General features: G+C 41.0%; 1 protein-coding gene across 4 annotated transcripts in view; it reads left to right on the top strand.

The window, feature by feature from the left end:
* The window catches only part of ADARB2 (adenosine deaminase RNA specific B2 (inactive)), a 471,923-nt gene that overhangs the window by 22,954 nt on the left and 431,634 nt on the right, over window positions 1-17,335 (top strand). The window contains exon 1 of one of the 4 annotated variants that reach the window (XM_069958930.1): window positions 9,193-9,281. The exons of the other annotated variants lie outside the window; for them this stretch is intronic. The gene's annotated coding sequence lies outside the window, so the exon portion shown is untranslated. Of the gene's footprint in view, window positions 1-9,192; window positions 9,282-17,335 lie in introns of those variants that run through there. 4 annotated transcript variants of the gene reach the window in all.

The raw sequence follows: 17,335 nt of genomic DNA, 5'->3' as shown, positions 1-17,335 counted from the left end.
GAATGCTTTGGTTTGTCTGAACCCGAACGCTCTGCATTTGATTACCAGTGGTTGAAGAAGTTGCTTGCAGCCCTAGGAAGTCCTGGAAAGCATGGTATAAACCTAATTCACAAGTTCAGTAATGTATATTATGTCTGGAACCCTTATCCATAACCAGTAAAAAATGGGAATGTGAAAGCTAAAGTGTAACTGTCATATTATTATTATTATTATTATTATTATTATTATTATTATATATATTTATTTATTTTTTGCAGAAATCAATAGTACAAGCAATTTTAAGAAACTGTCATAGGTTTTATTAGGCAAAAAAAAACCTCTTTCTATACTCACTTCTTATCTGTGAAATATCAGGCAAAGCCGTCTTCATTTCAGAAAAAAAAACGTGAAGAAGGGTTTGCTGAGTCCATTTTAACCTATGGAGAGGGGAGGGGTCAAAGGGGATGAGTAAGCAGGAAGAGCAGACATTCAGCTGTACAGTTTGCAGACTGTCTGGGCACATAAAACACTGGATTCAAAGGAGCTTGGGGAGATTATCTGGGAGCTTGGTGAGAGAAGAGGTGCATGTTTATGGCGTCCATTGCATGTAGCATTAGTTATACACAAATAATCAAAGAAAAAGCCATTTTTAAAATTCGGCTGCCGGCGGGGTGTGTGTGTGTTTAAAATGAGTAGGAACTTACCTATCCCTGTGCCCGTGGGGAGCAGTGGGACCGGCCTCGGGACCCCCACAGGGCTTCGGCATCTTGGTGCTGCACACTTCACGACCAGGCTCATGGACTGGCCATTCCATCAGCAGTTCCGGCAGGGGTCCTAAGGCCGTTTCTACTGGACTGCCATGTTATAGAGGAATATGCACAAAGATATGGCTTTCAGTCAATGATTAGGATCGCCCACTGGACTTCTAAGCCTAAAATCATGAATTAAAAAAATAAAAAAATAAAAATTACTCAAAACTATTCTGCTTAGCTCCCTCTGCACTATAACATGATGCTGGGAGATCAGACCTCATTTTCAATGTGACAGATTTTCCTTATGTTCTGCAGATGCCTGGTATGATGTGACCGTAGTTTTACTAGTTATCCTCCTCAACACTATATAAAGTTCTTCGGCATTGGTTTTATGGCCGTAGAAATGAATGTTTAATTGCCGGCTGTAAAATGGCTTGGAATAACATTTAGTGAAATGAGATATGTAGGCAATCAGAGAATACAATCCATTGAAGAAAATTGCAATAGGGGAGAAAATCTCTTTCCACCCAACTGTCTGGAGTAGATAGGAAAGTGCACTGTGCAGACTTTATAAAATGACACATTTTAACAAAAATCAGCTGCTAATGAAGCACTTAGGTGGAAGCTCCAGATAGACGGAGAATTCCTATTCAAGTCAGTGGGGTCTTTTCATCCAATTATGGTGGTGCAATCAGCCGATTCAGTCTATACTTAATCCGTTGCCTCCCATCCCCCCTCCCCCAACAAGGTTATCCATTAAGCTGCAAAGGCGCAGATAAGGGAATTTTAAGCTTGTGATTGACTAGGGAGTGACTGAGTGACATAGCATAATAAATACAACTCTAGTAGTCCTATTTATTATGTTATTAGGAATTATGTGTAGATGCCAGTCTGTAAAGGTTTTTTTTTTTATTTACATATAAGATTTTACATGGGTAAAATCAGGCTCGTAGCTAAAGGGTGATCGCCCTGGTGCAAAATTTTAGCTTGCCCCCCCCCCTTCTATCCCACCAATCAGGCGCAATCGGAGGCCGAAAAAAGTTATAGCCCCCTAATGTGCCACTGCATCCTAATGAACTGTCATTGTCCCCCTCATGGACTGTACCACTGCTTTCCCCTCATGTACTGTGCCATTGTCCCTTAATATTACTGTACTGTACTGTGTCATTCTCCAAAAATTGTTTCCCAATCGATGACTCTCCAGTTGAAAAACTACAACTCCATCATGAACTGTCAGCAGGGCATGATGAGTGTTGTAGCACTGCAACCTGCAGAGCCACATGCTGCAAACCTACAACTCTTATCATAAACTGTCAAGAGGACATGATGAGGGTTGTAGTTTGCAACCTGGAGAGCCACATGCAGCAAACTTACAACTCCCATCATGAACTGTTAGCAGGGCATGATGGGGGTTGTAGTTCTAGGGATAATCTCGCCTGTTCAGGTTTCTTTTCTTCTCTGGGGCTCTGGCCACCTCTGCTCAGATCTGGCTGCCGTGTATGGGGCAGAGTTAATTGCTCTGCTCCTCATTACAGAGAACAGAAGTCCCAGAGGCAGAAGAGGAAGCACAGAGCGCAAAAAACCCCCAAAGTGCAAAATTGCAGATTTTTTTTGTCACATCAAATCCAGAAAAATTGTAATAAAAAGTAATCAAAAAGTCACATATACAAAATCAAGTTACCGATAGAAAGAACAGATTATGGCGCTAAAAATTACACCTTAACCAGCCCCATAGACCAAACGATAAAAGCTTTATAACGATGGGAATAGAGCAATTTTAAACACATAGTTTTTTTTTGTTTTTTTTTAAGGTTTTAATTTTTTAAAAGCAGTCAGATACAATAAAAGTTACATAAATTACAAACATACATGACTTGAGAAACATATATAACATGTCAGTTTTACTATAGGACGAACGGCGTTAACACAAAACCCCCCAAAATGAATATATATATATATATATATATATATATATATATATATATATATAATATTTTTTTTTTCGATTTCACCACAAAATAATTTTTTTTACTTTTTCGCAGCATATTGTATAGAAAAATTAAGGTAAAAAACTGCAAGCGCTGTGGCTTTTTAAACACAGAGAGGAAAAAAAAAAAGAAAGCGGAAAAATTAAAATTAGCCCAGTCCTGAAGGGGTTAAATAACCACAATAATATAGATAAAGGCCTTTGCGTTTCATCAGCCTTAGGCAAGGGATATAATAGAGTATATGACACTCCTCCCAGTACCTGACAACTAACACTTACATCAGTACAAACACCATTTTATATACAATTAGCATAAATCTATTTTCAGCGTTGCTTCCAGCTCAATGCGTAAAAAAAGCTAAATATCCGCAGCCGACGTACAGTAGATACTAATAAATACTAGTGGCGAGCTGTCAAAAACTGTTTAATGTTATCATCTCTTGGGCTCCCAGACTGTCATGACTTAATTACTCGGGGATGTGACTGTAATACAGCCAGCAGACAGGGCATATAGGTGCTAGAGCCGGTTCTGCCTGAGAATTGTTCGGATTAACTTGACAAGTGCAAAATAAAATGATACCGGGGGATTGATATGTTTAGTTTTTAGGCTAACTGGACAGCGCTGAATTAAATGGAACTGGGATAGAAACCAGAGCGCTCTGAGTATATATGAAGATAAAATAACATAAAAAAGGCATAACCCCATAGATCAAGACCCCATAGGATGTTATCCTTTTTACCTCATATGAAGTATCGAGAGGAGATTGGGGGGGGGGGGGGGGGGGGCACTGTACATGAAACTATTACCTGATTACTTTTAGGTCTCATGCTTATATACACATGCTCATACCATCATTGATCGAATGGGCACAATCCTAATAACCATATGATCTCCATGACTAAGTCGTTCTCAATAGTGACGACCGCAAGAACGATAATTAATCGTTTATCATTAACCATTATGCGAACGGTAATCTTCCCGTGGAATAGGGCCCTTAGTGCGGCAGGCAGAAGATATAACTGATTGTCAGTTATTGGCCGTCAGTTATTTACCCGAGCAACGCGAGGTTCCGAGTCGAGCATTTACTCAACCTACCCTGTAAAACCTGTGACCCGTAGTGCGGAGTGGAACACTGCCTCTGCTTCAATGGGATCCTGGTCGGAGCGTATACACATTGTATACGCTCCGGCCGGGAACCCATGCTGCGCTGCAAAGAACTGACATGTCAGTTTTCTGCAGCTGCAATTTAATGAATTACGGCTGTAGGAAACCATGTCAGTTCACACAGTGAAGCGAGCGGTTTCGGCCGCTTGCTTCACTGTGTGCTATGGGAAGCTCTGATGCGGTTGCGCGCTGATGGGCCAACATCAGAGCTCTGCGGCCGGAAAGATCATCCGGCAGGTACTTAAGTACCGGCCGGGATGATCCGAGCAGAGACCGGCCGTTCCGTGACCCGGCCAGGGTCACGGAACAGCTGGTCTCATACATAGTGGGAACATAGCCTTAAAGTGGTTATCCAGTTATCCAGATTTGATGGCCTTTCCTAAGGGCCCTATTCCACAGGATGATTATCGTTCGCACAATCGTTAATGATAAACGATCTCAAACGACCGCTACTGCAAACGACCTGAAATCGTTCACCCATTTACACGGAACATGATCATTACATATGATCGTTCTTGCGGTTGTCTTGTCGTCTCTATGGCGTTTGTCGCTACTGCGAATGACCGAATGACGTCTTATTGCATGCGAAAGATTTGCGAACGAGCAATGATAAAAATAGTACCAGGTCTTATTAAGCGATCAACAATTTCTCGTTCGTCGTTCAATCGTTAAACTATTCAACCGTATGATTATCGCTTAGTTCCGTCAGTAATTGTTTAATGGGTGCTTCATTCCAAGTGTGGAGTATGTATGTAACATCCCAAGTAATAATATTACAAGCAATCTCCAGTTAACTCTCAAGTACTTTTAAAATCCCTAAAGATAATGCTGATATTTTGCTTGTATAGAGCAGCCGTGTAGAGTATTACTAGTGAGAAGCAGACTTCCGAGCTAAGCCGTTAATAATAGCTCTTAATCACAAAATGAAAATCTTGTAAGTAATGGACCAGCCTCATATCTGTGAACTGTAATGAGAGGAAGAGGAATAAACAGGAACATTGGAAATGTAACTGTTGGAAATGTAACTGTTACCCTTCCAAGTCTTATTTCATATTATTTTGTGTTTGTAATACTGTGGGGGAGTAGGGGGTATCTACCGGTTTAATAAGGACACATGGGGAGATTTATCAAACATGGTGTAAAGTGAAACATTTTGAAAAATGGACCGCACCACCGGGATCGCCGTGCAGGTGCCAACTAGGTAATGTAAAAAAAAGAATTAACTAAGCGAATTGGTATATTTGCTTTAAAGATGTTTTCCCACAAAGCAAAGTTGGTAAACCCAGATGTGTACCACACACCTACATGTAAGGGAGTACAATTGTGCTGTTTGTTAGGTAAAATTACCTGGTTACCTGGTTTTCTTTATAAACTGTGATGCTCCTATTGCCATGAGCATAGGTATTTTCACAATTCCCCCATGCTTATGTACATAGTAGGGACTAACAAGCAATATGCAGATAAACTGAGAATGCTTGACCATCTAAGTGGATGACCAAGGATGGTCATAACCAAGGGCAACAAAACAAAGAAGGCACTTAGGGGATTGGTAAGCGTACGTATATCTGCATTTTCAGAAATACTTGTTCATTTGAAATTTGTTTAACGTCACACCAGTAACAGGTCATATTAATGACATACTGTAGCTTATAGAGGTTGAGTACAACACTTGACCACCCTTGACAGCCCTGTACACTTTAAATAGTGTGGTGCTAGTCCATGTAACTTTAAGAACACAGTAAACCCTTCGGTGGGGTGTGGTTTGTGGGGTCATGATCTTTGAGAATGTGAGCGGTGGACCCCCTACTGATCAGACCCTTTAAGATGCCAAATTGAACAGAGAAGGATATAGAAGTTCATTCTCGGCACTCACCATCATACTTCATAAATTTTTATTGTTAGTAAAAAGTCCATCAGAAAAATTTATACAACGGCAACAGGACGTTTCGGCGTCAAGCCTTCCTCAACTGACAGTTGAGGAAGGCTTGACGCCGAAACGTCCTGTTGCAACTTTCACCCCTGACCCAACTAATTCCTAACTATTGCATGGTGGGGAATTAAAAGTGGACACCACTGCTGTAATATAAGCAAGAAATAAATATTTTGGGTAGTTGGTTAAAATATAGAGAATACCGTGTCTTCCATCCCTACCTATGTGATACTAACATGCGGAGATGTGAGGCATATTGCCTCGTTTTTGGGCTGCATTTTAGATAAATATTTGTATAATGATTCCGTGCACAAAGAGTCCTGAACTACTGTCACTCCTGTTTCCACCTTTCCCCAATTACTGCTATTAATTTCATGGAACATTAGATGCAGTCGTTCTCATCTGTGGTACCAGCTGTCTGGCGCACGGTAAGACCTAAAGCCCATTGTACACTGACATTTTATGCTCCTTTATAGGACTGCGCTGTGCTCAACTGAATGGCTTTTAAAACATGCTTGTCTGCGAGGCAGCGGGGATCTACGTGTGTGCTCTGCTGGTAGGCCAGCGCCGGAGGAAAGCAAATTATTACTTGTTAGTTATGTTATTTTTATGTCTTTTTTTTGCTTTTCTATATTTACTTTGCATGTCCATTGTAAAACACTTCATATATGAGGAACATGTAGAATTCTGAGCACAAGTACTTTGTACTAAGAATAATACATTTATTGGACTGTAATTTAGATTTTCGACTGGTTAGGCTCCAATTTATACTGGTGTATTATCAAGCAAAACTAGAATTTCTAGTATGGAAATGGAAGAGAAAACTGAAGCCTTCAACATTGGATTAGACATAAAATGGAAAAGAAAAATCATCTCTATGAACCAAACTTGGACAACTATACATCTTACCACGTATAGTCGTAAAATACAGTTATAAAACTGCTGTGAGATGGTCTACCTACCCATGGACTGGGGTTTTGAGGGGAGATGGGGGGGCACCCCACACTTACTGTACGTGAAAATATTACCTGATCACTTTTAGGTCTTATGCTTATATACACATGCTTTTACCATCAGTAGTTGAATGGGCACAGTGCTGATGACTATGTGGTCTCCATGATGTTATAGTCATGCTTTATTTACTATCTATAACCCTTCTAGCACTATGTGTCCCACTGTTGGCCCCTTAATTTTGTTGGCAGTTTTTTTTTCTCCTTCTAGGAAAATTAATTTTTTTGTTTTTCACTTAACAGAGCTATATGGGGGATGTGCATTTTAAAGGGAACTAATGTTGTCAGGAAGAGGGAGCACAGGGACGGCGTCCCTATCAGCCGGCCTGGTTCCTGGGGGCGTTGGCGCTTACCTTTCATGTACCTGCGGTCGGAGCTTCGGAAAAGGTGCGGCATGTTTGCAGTGATTATGATTGACAGCTGACACCACCAGTAAGCTGTCAGAGTGTTGCTGGACCTGGAGCCTCAGCCCCAATCACACCTGGGGCTGATACTCCAGGCTCCATAATAATAATAATAATAATAATAATATTTATTTGTATAGCGTCAACAGATTCCGCAGCGCAGCTCCATAAGTATCTTTCCCTGTGTTTCATTCCTTGCCTGCGATAGTGCCTAATTTACTAGTGTATCTTGACCTAGCAGTATATCTTGCATTGTATTTCTGGTTATCTGACTTCTGGCTCTTGACTTTTTTACTACCCCATTGGATTTAGTATTGTACTGCGCCGCTTGTTTTTTATTGACCCGGACCTTTTGACTTTGCCTTATTGTGTGTGTTTGTCTTATTTTGTTCTTTGTTGCACTTACATAGGTCAAGATTTGTCGACCAGTTGTCCGTTGCCACCTAGGGCTCCTGAGTCAAGTAGGGAGGGACAGTGGGGCGGGTGCCAGTGTCAGGGCTCACCTGTCCTTGTGTCAACCTGTCCCTGATTCCTAACAAATGTATTGTTATACTTTTGGGCAAGATACTGCAGACAAACAGGGAAAGGAAAGTTAATCTGGTATCATTCTGAGTTTAGAAGGTGGCCTAGTAAGGGAGAAAATGGGCCGCCACTACTTTGACACAGGACACATATGGCAAAATAGCTTGCCACTTAGCCACAGAGACATAGTGGTGCAAATTTATTTAAACAGTCTAAAAGAAGACACAAGAGGGAGCCCGTTTCATCTCAGCAGCCCACCAGAGGATTCACCAACTCCCTTGGGGGCCAGTCAGTCCCTACTTACAATGCAATTATATGACTGCTATATTATTATGGTCTGATTTAATGTATCGATGTGGCAATGCAGCGCTGGCTTCGGGTTAGTTAACAATAATAGAGTTATCCGTTGCATAACACCATAGTAAAAACTAGTTGGAACTAAACTTCATGTGTTAATCTCCATATGTAACCCAGATAAAAGGCCTCTGGTAAATCACCAGGGCACAGCCGATACTGCCGTTTCTTCACTTTCAGCCTTGAACCAGCAAGTAGACTGCAATAGTTCTATAAGTGGTCTACAATTTTCTGCTTTTCAAGTCTCCCTAGGCATAGACTGCACCTTTGTACAGAAAACTGGATTTTTGTCACTTTCTTCCGTTTATAAAGGGTAACGGTAGATCCCCATTGACAAGAGCATTGAAGCTCAGATGAAAAGTGAATACTGCGTAAATGACTGCATTTTGACATTTTTCTTTTCCGTAAATGTGAAGTACAATATCAGCAACACATCAGCTCCAAATAGACTATTCCTGTGTCATTTTACACAACAGGGACTGATTCCAGGGGATGGCAAGAAATCCAGATATGAGTCAGTTATGAACACAAGCTTGTCAGGAGCTAATTGTCTCCTGTTACCGAGAGATCTGCCTGCGGTCCACACTTCTGACTGCCGATCTGTCTGTCTTGATGTGATCCAGACAAGTAAACATTTCAGCAGATAAAAATGTAGTCATTACGTTTCTAACAGTTAATATAGAGTGAACAGGGTTGAATTTTGGCAGATCAGGTTCCCTTTTAGACTGTTGAGACAAATTTCAACCAGACGAATGAACCATATACGCACAACAATTTGGACAAGACTTGTTCTCCTGGCTATAATCTTAGTAGACATGCTATTAAAGGGGTTCTCCGGCGCTGATAAAAATAAAAAAAAAACAATCCGTCATTTACATTTACCATCCCTCCTGAGTTTGTCTCAGTTTGAATTTCCCGCTGTTTGCAGGTCCCTGAAGCTCCAGTTGGTGTCTTCATTTTTTCTTTACTTCCTGGTTTGGGCTTTCCCATGATGCACTTTGTCTCAAGTGATGTCTAACTGACTCTGTAAAACTGTTAGATGGCTTACATCTTGCTCAGCCAATCAGAGCTGAGCAACCTGAGTCATCTGACAAAGGGAGGCTGGCTTAAAAGGGCTTAGACCCGCCTCCCTCTTGAAAATGGCTGCCACAGAAAAGCCTGGGATCAACAATCATTAGGTAAGAATGAGTTTACTTCACTTCCTGGAGGGGGGATGAGGGGGGAAAAGATAGGGAAGGGGGGCAGATAGGTAATTGAAGCATATTACAAAGTTATACAACTGTGTATTGTGTTTCAATTACTTCAAAGCTTTTCGCTGGAGTACCCCTTTAATGAGAAGTGGGGCTTCAACCTCTGGGCAACTCACTTTTATGAAGGTACAGTATAGAGCATTGTTTACACTGGTAGAGTTTGGTCCACACAAATAGCTGTCTATTACTGTAGCTTCCCCTATCGATCAAACACTACACTACACACAGTTTATACGTCTTTAGGCCAAACTCGCTGCTCGTAGCTAAACCACCGCCCAAACCCTTTGTTCTTGAAGAGATAAGCCGCTGCCAGAGCTGAACATTTGGCTGTACTAAGCTTTCATGTGTAAGGGGAGGATGGGAGATATACCTGTCGTGTAAAAGTTATTGAAGAAATGAGGCCACCTTTACTCTAGCTGGACTACCGGCTATGCACATAGACCCAGTCCTAACTGTGTTTTCTAGAAGTATAAATAAGGGATTTAGAATCTGGAGATTGTCTGAGCCCCAGGCCTCTTACCATTGAGCCCAACGAGGGACTGAAACGTAGATACGATGGCCCGTTAAGCAGGGAAAAGGCTTGTAATTTCTTCGTGTCAGTATATGGCTATGTTCACACAACGTCAGCTTTAGGCAGTGCTGAAAGGAAAGCTGAGCTGTGATTGGTTGCTGTGGGTAGTTTGCACCAGTCTAAATTTTACACCCTTTGATAAATCTCCCCCAATGTGTTGTATAATGGACATTATCACCGCGGACGTCAAAATAATGATCGTGACAATTGTTTTATGAAGTCTTTTGCAAACAGCGGGTGTTTTTTATTAGTTGTTCACACACAAGTTTTTCTTTTTTCATTGTTCTTTCTCAGTTTTTTTATGTTAAATTCAATGGACTTTAAAAATTAAAGACACACCCAAAGGCCAATTAGTAACCCCAAACTAGAATAATGTGCCAACAGCCGTCATTGCACAAGGGGTGGCCAGGCTGCTAAATGACGTCCGTTATTTTAGACTTAAAATGACGGACATCATTTTAAACAGAGCTGAAAAAATGTTGTGGGAACATAGCCTATATGTGTAAAATATGCGGTTGGTGTACCTGAAATAAAAGCTGTACTTCATACTTAAGCCATACTTAAGCCATGTTCACACAGTAAAAAAAAAAAAAAAGTCCATTATTTCCAGTCTTCACACAATGCATGGAATAACGGCCGTTACTTTAAGTTGTTCATGCACATTATCAGTTTCCATGGCCGACAAGACTTCACATAACATGTAGGCACTCTCTTCGAGGTAAAAACTTTACCCCTTTAGTCTAAGGGCCCTATTATACGGAACGATAATTGGCGGAACTGGCCCAATCTGGCCGATTATTGTTCCGTGTAACAAACACTGATGACAATAATGGCTGATCGTTGATTTAGGTTTGCACCTATAATTGTCGGGCGCCGACTGCGTATTGCTACTTGTAATAGCAATGCGCGGCTGACGACTGACGATTTGCAAAGTGTATACATTACCCATCCATGGTCCAGGGCTCCCCTTGTGGTCCGCTTCTCCCCAGCTTCAGCCCTTGTTAAACGATTATCGCGCCGTTTAAAAGGCCCAGTAAACGAGTGCCGATCTAGCCGTGTAATAGTACCATAACCATATTAGAGAAAAAAATCGACTTTATTCTAGAAACAGTGCCACCCCTGTCCAGTGGCTGCATCCTAAAACTGCAGCCTAATTCCTTTGACCCAGTCTCTAATGGGAACATAACATCGTACTGTCCGGCCGCTTACATTTTACTGCGGCAATAAACAATGCAAACCTTCGCCTCTAATGTTCCAAGTGACTTTTTTTTTTCGTCCGCTGATAATTCACCGCCTCCCTGCCCATTGTGTTATCTAAAGGTCTTTCATTCGCTCTTGCACAAGAACACAGAGGGTCATTGTAGTACTCCGGGAATACATCTGCCAGTGGATTGCACTGAGGATTACACTGATTGGAAGCAGCAAAAGAGACGTTGCCCGTAGCCCAAGCAGGTTGAGCCGATTTTCAATTGAGCAGCATGTAAAAACATCTGTAATCAAAAAGAACTATAGGATTAAACATAATATGTATCTGGCTGGATGCTCCATATGAGAGGACTTCACCGAGGTCGGGATAACACATCATTTGCTGGCGACAGCTTGTCCCTTAGATGGTCCCCAATAATGCCGATTGAATTACATTGCCTATTAATGCAGATTGAATTATAATACACTAATGCATATTCATCAGATAAAAGCTTGACAATTATTTAGATAGGTTTCTGAGTTTTTTAGCAGGTGGAGATTGTTTGGGGATTTGACCGGCGCGGGATTTAAAGAACAAATTATAATCCCCAAAACACATGGATTACGGGATGTCTAAAAGTGAGAATTTAAGCAGATTTCGGTCCAAGGTCCAGTAATAACATAGAGAAAGGGCTCCTGTCTCATTACAGTAATGATTCGTATGATCTTGGACAAGGTCTCCTCTCCTAGAATGGATAAAACTGGAGGATACAGCCCAAAAAAAAAAAAATTCTAGCTGTTAGAATTCTTTGTGTAAGCTCTGCATTTGTTCGCATTCTTATTTCTTCCTTAGGAAATCATTGATTTAGGCCGTGACCCCCTCGGAAAATCCAAGCAACAGCCTCCGGGCCACAACCAAAAACTTACCCAACCTTGCAGAAAATCTTCATGTGTTAATACCAGATAAAGCAAAATCTGTAAAACCTTTTTTTTGCCAATAGGACAAAATCAATAAAAGTTCAAGCTTGCTGCCTGCATGTATAAAATGGTTGAAAACAAAAGGATTTAGGCGCTTTTTTTTTTTTTCTCTCTGCAAAGAGCAGCGAAGAATAGAATTAGAAATACATAGCGGAATACAGATTTAGCAGAGCTGAGTTTGTCATTTGTCAGATTTCATTGTCAGGGGGATAACTAGGATTCATGGGGCCCCATAGCAAAAATACAGTATGGGCCCTATAAATCCTAGCATCTAGGGGGAAGTGTATAAGATAGCCCTCCCCCACCTTCTCCCCTCCGGATGGTGCTCAGAGCGTCTCTCACAGCACAGCAATTCCAGACCACCTTCTTCTCTGGGAGAACGCCAAGAGCGGCTCTCTCAGGACATTGTCCCAGAGGAGGGAAGGGTGGTCTGTAAGAGCTGTCGGAGGGGAACGCTATGCTGTCAGAGGAGCTCTGAGTGTTGTCCCTGGGGGGGAGGAGCCAATCTTAGATGCTGCTGAGGGGGTGGACTGTCAGCACTGCAACTAGTACCATGTAGGCAGGCCAAGCCCTTCCAAGGGGGTGCCCGGGCCTCCCTGCTACATGGGCCCCATAGCAGTTGCATGGTCTGCCTCCATGGTAGCTACTCCATGATCTAATTTGTTGTGGTTTGTTTTAGGGCTACATATAAGTGAACATATAATAGAACAGTGTATTATGTTGGTGCACAAAGGAAACTATTAAAAGGGGTTATCAAGGATTACAAAAAGCACACATACTTTCTTGCAAAACAGCGCCACTTATGTCCTCAGGTTGTGTGTGGTATTACATCCCAGCGTCATTCCACTTCAATGGAACTGAGCTGCAAAACCCATCCCCAAACTGAGGACAGGGGAAGCCAAGTTTCTCTAAGGTTGGGTTCACACTGCAGTCCATTTAAAATATGTTTTATGAAGAGAAAAAGAAAACAGATGCAAAAATGGATGCAATTATGTGAATCTGCTTGAATCCTTTTGTCCATTGACTTTCATAAAAAAAATAATAATAATAATCAAAACGGATGATGAATTCCCCAAACTGACTCTTTTTTTTTCAACTTGTTACTATCATGAAATAGGTTAGGGTGCCCTGATCACACATCTTTCTTCACAGTTACTTGATATGTTCTCCATTCCCAAAATACATGAGTCTATAATTTCTATAGTAATTTAGTTAAATGGGAACCACAGAGAGAGTAGCAGGGCTGAGCCAGCCATATAGCATAGCCGATACCCGCACCATGTAGCAGAGCTAAGCCAGCCGTGTAGCAGAGCCGATACCCGCACTACTTAGCAGAGCTGAGCCAGCCATGTAGCAGAGCCAATACCTGAACTACATGGCAGAGCTGAGCCAGCCATGTAGCAGAGCCGATACCCGCACTATGTAGCTGAGTCAGTGAAGTAGCATGTTTGAGATGTAGACATGTTTGAGATGTTTGATTCTCCTGCACATGAACACTATGACTCTTGAAAAAGGAACCGGTGCGGTTCCGAAACGCGTTGGGTCTTATTAAACTTTCCTATACCCTATTTCCATCATTTCTCTCTGGACCTGCGCCCCTTGATCCGTGATTTGTGGTGTTGGAGGTTTTTACATTGATTATTCCTTTGGGATAGCGGGAGTGGCTGCGGTCCTTTTCACACATGCTTTGATGAGTGTTGTGCCTCTATCTATAGCACAACCCCACCAGGTGAGAGTCTCCTGACACACTGATTCCTCCCTATTCTTGTATATCATTGATCCACGCTATGGAGCGCTGTCCCCTTGTATTTTATTTTAAGTGAAGTAGCAGAGCTGAGTCAGTAAAGTAGTAGAGCCAATACTGGCATAATACAGCAGAGCTGAGTCAGTAAAGTGGCAGAGCTGATACCTGCATTATACAGCAGACCTTAGTGAAGTAGGAGATCTATGTCAGTGAAGTAGAAGAGCTGAGTTAGTGATGTAGCAGAGAGGCGATACCCGCATGATACAGCAGAGCTGAGTCAGGGAAGTAGCAGAGCTGATATCCGCATGATACAGCAGACCTGAGTCAGTGAAGTAGGAGATCTATGTCACTGAAGTAGCAGAGCTGAGTTAGTGATGTAGCAGAGAGGCGATACCCGCATAATACAGTAGAGCTGAGTCAGTGAACTAGCAGATCTATGTCAGTGAAGTAGCAGAGCTGAGTCAGTGATGTAGCAGAGCCTATACCCACATGATACAGCAGAGCTGAGTCAGTGAAGTAGCAGAGGTACCAAAGTTGCTCTTAAAGGGGCATTACATAAGTCGCTCTTAAAAGCACGGTACCAAAGAAGCTCTTAAAAGGACAGTACCAAAGTCACTCTTAAAGGGACGGTACATAAGTCACTCTTAAAGGGATGGTACATAAGTCACTCTTAAAGGGACGGTACATAAGTCACTCTTAAAGGGACAGTAATAATGTTGTTCTTTAAGGGCCGTGGTCTAAGTCACTCTTAAAGAGAGAGAACTAAAGTTGCTCTTCAAAGGATGGTACCTGAGTCTCTTTTAAAGGGACAGCACTTAAAAGAATCTTAAAGGGACAATATATAGGTCACTCAAAGCGTTGGCACCAAGGTCGCTCCTTAAGGGACTGTACCAAAGTTGCTTTTAAAGGGACTGTAACAAAGTCGCTCTTAAAGGGAGGGTATCAAGGGTAAAGTTTCTCTTAAAGTGAAGTAACTGTTAAAGGTACACACTTTTCAATGTAAATCTTGGGTTTTAATGGGATTGCTGGAACACAACTTTAATAGTCAGATGGGCGTGAACTTATTTTTAATAATGATAGTGACTCATGATCAGGTGATTATATAGTGAAGGGGTATGTATAAGGAACATGCCCTTAAAATATTTACACCCCTCACTGTATAATCACACCGATCACCTGATATCCACTCCAGCTATTAAAACTAAGTTCACGCCCATCTGACTAATAACTAATTTCTCAGACAAAATATAAACTTTCGATAGAACAAAAGGACAGAAGTGCTTGGCTGAACACTTTGTCGTTTGGTTTCCGCTTTCTTTAGAACGTGTACATATGCTATGGTTGTCTCTATCCATCTCTATGAGACTGGGATGGTATCTTTACCCTGGACGCTCGGCTTTCCACAGCTGGACAGTCCGTGCCCCTCTGTAATAGAGTCCCATGCATGAGGCCTGAAGATTCACTCACATGTACAGTTCTCTATGTGTCTTTGCTTTAAATAATCCTTTACACACAATGCAGCTGAAAACTTTGTAAGTTTTAGGGCATCCTGCATATTTTATGAGCAATGGAGCGTACCTTATCTGTTTGGTGTCATTCTTCTTTTCTATATTGACTTTATTCCTTGTCCTTTTTATTGGGTTTTCAAGAGAAGCACAAATAGCATAACGCACAGGTACAATAGAGAATATAATAGCAAGAGAGCCATTGAATACAGAGGGCAGCAGTAAGTATATAGTAAGTGTAGAATATAATAATACAGCTTAGTCTCAATGCAGTTGTACAGGTAACTGAAGTTTAGCGTAATGGAGAAGGCTGATTCCCAGTTTTAACCAGTGTAGAAAATGTCATGGAGGGATAGTCATTTGTAGATCTGATGCTTTATGGTACAAGAGCAACTAGTGGAAACAGATCAAAAGGTATGATCTAAATTTCAAGTCTACCATATTCATTTTTAAAATCTGCAACATGGACAAAAGTAAAGACCACTGTCACTTTAAGAGGTAAAATGATACTCCAGGAAGAAAAAAACAGACATGGCAGGAGCCCCATATACTTGTCACTGATCCTTTTGCTTCTCGGCACTATACACTACTAACATCAGAGGTTACTACTATACTAAAAACATCAGGAGTTACTGCTATGTTACTAACATCAGGAGTTACTACTATACTACAAACATCAGGAGTTACAACTATACTACTAACATCAGGAGTTACTACTATACTACTAACATCAGGAGTTACTACTATGCTACTAACATCAGAAGTTACTACTATGTTACTAACATCAGGAGTTACTACTATACTACTAAAACCAGGAGTTACTACTATACTACTAACATCAGAAGTTACTACTATACTACTAACATCAGGAGTTACTACTATACTACTAACATCAGAAGTTACTACTATACTACTAACATCAGGAGTTACTACTATACTACTAACACCAGGAGTTACTACTATACTACTAACATCAGGAGTTACTACTATACTACTAACATCAGGAGTTACTACTATACTACAAACATCAGGAGTTACAACTATACTACTAACATCAGGAGTTACTACTATACTACTAACATCAGGAGTTACTACTATGCTACTAACATCAGAAGTTACTACTATGTTACTAACATCAGGAGTTACTACTATACTACTAAAACCAGGAGTTACTACTATACTACTAACATCAGAAGTTACTACTATACTACTAACATCAGGAGTTACTACTATACTACTAACATCAGAAGTTACTACTATACTACTAACATCAGGAGTTACTACTATACTACTAACACCAGGAGTTACTACTATACTACTAACAGCAGGAATTACTACTATACTACTAACACCAGGAGTTACTACTATACTACTAACATCAGGCGTTACTACTATACTACTAATATCAGGAGTTACTACTATACTACTAACATCAGGAGTTACTACTATACTACTAACACCAGGAGTTACTACTATACTACTAACACCAGGAGTTACTACTATACTACTAACACCAGGAGTTACTACTATACTACTAACATCAGGAGTTACTACTATACTACTAACACCAGGAGTTACAACTATACTACTAACATCAGGAGTTACTACTATACTACAAACATCAGGAGTTACTACTATACTACATACATCAGGAGTTACTACTATACTACTAACACCAGGAGTTACTACTATACTACAAACATAAGGAGTTACTACTATACTACTAACATCAGAAGTTACTACTATACTACTAACAGCAGGAGTTACTACAATACTACTAACATCAGGCGTTACTGCTATACTACTAACATCAGGAGTTACTTCTATACTACTAACATCAGGAGTTACTACTTTACTACTAACATCAGGAGTTACTACTATACTACTAACATCAGGCGTTACTACTATACTACTAACATCAGGCGTTACTACTATGCTACTAACTTCAGGCGTTACTACTATGTTACTAACATCAGGCGTTACTACTGTGCTACTAACA

This window comes from Dendropsophus ebraccatus, chromosome 2, assembly GCF_027789765.1.
Source record: "Dendropsophus ebraccatus isolate aDenEbr1 chromosome 2, aDenEbr1.pat, whole genome shotgun sequence".
NCBI classification, from domain to species: domain Eukaryota; kingdom Metazoa; phylum Chordata; class Amphibia; order Anura; family Hylidae; genus Dendropsophus; species Dendropsophus ebraccatus.
This window is presented reverse-complemented; position numbering and strand designations above follow the sequence as displayed.